Source organism: Lactuca sativa, chromosome 9 (assembly GCF_002870075.4).
Source record: "Lactuca sativa cultivar Salinas chromosome 9, Lsat_Salinas_v11, whole genome shotgun sequence".
In the NCBI taxonomy this organism is placed as follows: domain Eukaryota; kingdom Viridiplantae; phylum Streptophyta; class Magnoliopsida; order Asterales; family Asteraceae; genus Lactuca; species Lactuca sativa.
In genome coordinates, this window is record NC_056631.2 from 168,486,955 (window position 1) to 168,491,104 (window position 4,150).

Sequence of the window (4,150 nt, forward strand, 5' to 3'; positions counted from 1 at the left end):
GAGAGGGTTTGTTTAAGGACGTTTTAAGCTTAAAGTCCCATGCAAGCACGTAAAGGTTGTAACTTTACATGTTAGATCGATTGTGGATGCATAGATATATCATTTGATCAAAGTTTGTACATCATAAATCGAAGATTCAGTGAGTGGTTGTGACCAACTCGACGAGTCCGTTCTTGGACTCGGCGAGTCCAAGGTTCTGTCCCATATCAGTTGAGGGTCATAAGGACCCAGTTGAGTGTGGAAAGGTTTTAAGGGGGTCCCAGGGAGTGACCCAACATTTTGGACTAAGCCATTGTTCTGGAAATTCATGGGACTCGGCAAGTGCATGAACAGACTCGGTGAGTCCAAGGCAATCTTCTAAGGATGAAGATGAACTCGACGAGTTGTTCATACAACTCGGCGAGTCAAGGACAGTACTTGTGTATCAGTTGATGATGAACTCGACGAGTTGTTCATACAACTCAACGAGTCAGATGAGGATTCAGTCGATGTTTATTTAGAAGGAAAACTCATCGAGTTATCGCCTAACTCGACGAGAAGAGACGGGTATGAGGTCTAATGGAAGGATAGGGATTCGGTGAGTTGGCGAGCCAACTCGGCGAGTCAGGTCAACTAGAAGTTGACTTTGACTTTGACTTGGTCAGGGGTAAAATGGTCATTTTAGCCTAAGAACAGTTAGCAGTGTATGACTAAGTGTTTTGTGGGAATTTTAGCCGGAGGATTTTCGGAGCAGCAGCGACAGTAGTCAGAGGATTCCCGCATAGTTCAACAGCTACTACGAGGTGAGTTACCTTCCGGTAGCGATGGGTCTACGACCACAATGCCCACCCACCAGTAGGAGTTGTATGTTAGATAATTGTCTTTGTGATATCATCTAGGTTGGCTACTACCTGATATGTTATATGTTGGCATGATTTGATATATGTGATAGTGGTAGAGTTTGGTTGTTAGGACCGAAGGGTAGGTCAAGCACCCCAGACATGTCTGACAATATGTGATTATATGTTCATATGCTGACATGATATGTTAAATGTGATAGCGGTAGTAGGAGGGGAATAGCCCCCACGTTCGGTTGTTAGGACCGAAGGGTAGTTCGGACACCCCAGATATGTCTGATAATATGTTATGTTATGATATATGTGATAGTAGCAGTAGGGGGTGGAATAGTCCCCGAGGGTCGGTTGTTAGGCCGATGGGCATGTCAGCTCCCCCAGAATGGCTTGACACGGGTAGGTTAGCACCCCATAATGGTTTGAAATGGGTAGTACGACACCCCAGAATGGCCACATGGGTAGGTCGGCACCCCAAAATGGTCGTACCGGGTAGGTCGGGCACCCTAGAATTGCCTGACAGTATGTATGTGATGTGATTGTATGGTATGTGGTACGATGGGGGAACTCATTAAGCTTCGTGCTTACAGATTTCAGTTTTGGTTTCAGGTACCTCTTCAGCAAAGGGGAAGGAGCTGGCGCGGTAGCGGCGCATCATACACACGCTCTTTGTTTTCCGCACTATGAGATATTCTGGGATTTGCACTCTGACATTATTATGTTTGATGATTCGGTTTTCAGGTATGAGACATGTTTTTATTAAATGATATGATCGGATGATATTTTGTTACAAATGTTTTGTAAATCACTTAATCAAAAATGAAATTTTTGGACGTGAAAAATGGGTCGTTACAAGCCCCCAGCTCCAAATCATGCGTCGGGTAATTCGCCTCGTGAGGCTTAAGCTGCCTCGAAGCATAAGCAATAACATGTCCTCTCTGCATCAATACTGCACCCAAACCCGAGATGGACGCATCGCAGTATACAACAAAATCCTCCATGCCCTCCGGCAGGGCTAAGATCGGCGCCTCGCCCAATCTCTGTCTCAATGTCTCGAACGCAGCCTGCTGCTCAGGCCCCCAACAGAAGACCACGACCTTCCTCGTTAGCCTGGTCAGGGGTACGACTATCTTGGAGAAATCCTGGATGAATCTCCGATAGTAGCCGGCTAATCCTAGGAAACTCCGAATCTCAGATGAAGACCACGACCTTCCTCGCACAACCAGAACTCACACTTGGAGAACTTAGCATACAAGTTCTCCCTCCTCAAAGTCTCCAGCACCTCCCGCAGGTGCTCCTCGTGCTCCTCCTGTGTCTTGGAATAAACCAAGATATCATCAATAAACATTATCATAGATCGGTCTAACATCGGTCTACACACACGGTTCATGAGGTCCATGAACGCGGAAGGAGCATTGGTGAGCCCGAAGGGCATCACTACGAACTCGAGTGGCCATAGCGCGTCCGGAACGCAGTCTTCTGCACATCCTCCGCCCTGACCCTTATCTGATGATATCCTGAACGCAGGTCAATCTTGGAGAACGAAGATGCTCCCTGTAGCTGGTCAAAGAGGTCATCAATCCTCGGGAATGGGTAACGGTTCTTCACCGTTACCTTGTTTAGCTCCCGATAATCTATACACATCTGATGCGACCCGTCCTTCTTCTTCACAAACAGAATCGGGGCTCCCCAAGGAGAACTACTCGGTCTAATGAATCCCTTGTCTAACAGCTCCTTCAGCTGTATAGACAACTCCTGTATCTCAGGAGGAGCCAACCGATACGGTGCCTTGGCTATCGGAGCCGCACCAGGGACTAGGTCGATCCTGAACTCCACTTGTCGCTCCGGAGGTATCCCAGGAAGCTCCTCTGGGAACACATCCACGTAGTCTCGCACCACCAAAATGTCGCTCACCGTCGCCTTACCCACCTCTCGGGTATCCATGACATAAGCAACATATCTTGCGCAACCCTGCTGAAGGTAGCGCCTCGCCCTCGCTGCCGAACATAAAGTTGGCCCTCGCTGTGGCCTCTCGTCCTGAATCACTAATTCTCCCTCTCCTGGGGTCCTGACTCGCACCAAATTTTGTTTGCAATCTATCACTTCCCCATTAGGGCTCAACCAATCCATGCCTATAATCACCTTGTTCCATATCAACGGAATAGGAACCAGGTCTACCAGGTAACACTCCTTGAACAATCTCAAAACAAAATTTTAGAAGATCTCAGATGCTCGCACTGACCGGTCGTCCGCAATCTCGACCTCTAGAGGGCAATCCAACATGCCCTAAGACTCAAGGAACTTCTTGCTAAGTGCAAGATAGACAAATGATCAGGTAGCACCCGAATCAAACAATACCTGAACTGGGATACCGTTCACATGGAACGATCCTAAACAGAGCACATACATAACATATCAAAATCACAGCAACATATCATAAAAGCATAAACAAGAAGTCATACCCGTCACTACATCGGGTGCAACATGTGCCTCCTCGGTAGTCAACTGGAAGGCCTGACTCCTCACCACTGGAGCCTCAGCCTTGGCCTGCCAGCCATCAGTAATCCACAAGTTCGTTGGAGCTGGCGCCTTCACTGGTGCTGCTGCTGCTGTCAACTGGGGGCAGTTGACCTTCTTGTGGCCCTTATGGTTGCAGTGGAAACATAGCAACTCAGACGTCTGAATAACTGGTGCAGGGGCGATACAATCCCTGCTGAAGTGCCCCGTCTTGCCGCACTTGTAGCAGCCCGACGATCCCAATCTACACGCCCCCTCATGTGGCCTACCGCATTTCCTGCAGCGGCCTGGTTCTGACTGGCCTTTCGGCCTACCATGTGATCCCTTGGGCTTCTTCCCCGAAGCCCCAGTCGTCTGCCCCTCCTATACCTTCCTCTTCCGGACATGCTCCAAATCGATCTCCCTCTCCCTTGCCCTGGCAATCATGGAATCCAGGGTAGGGCAACCTAAAAAACTAACATGCTCTCGAATGTCAGCTCGCAGCATGTCATGATAGCGGGTCGTCCTCATATCCTCATCTCCCGCATACTGGGGCACCAGCAACGCCCTCTCCCGGAACTTGGCGGTGATCTCCTCCACAGTCTCTGTAGTCTGTCTCATGTCCAAAAATTCCCTGGCCACCTGCTGAAGCTCTACAGCTGGCGCAAACTCTGCCCTCAATCTGGTTACAAAGTCTGACCAGGTCATAGTCTCAATAGTCGAGGCTCCCAGAGAGCCACCAACCGACTCCCACTAATCTCTGGCCCTGTCTCTCAAGCTTCCTGTTGCATATCTCACCTTTGACCCCTCCGTGCAGAAGCTAG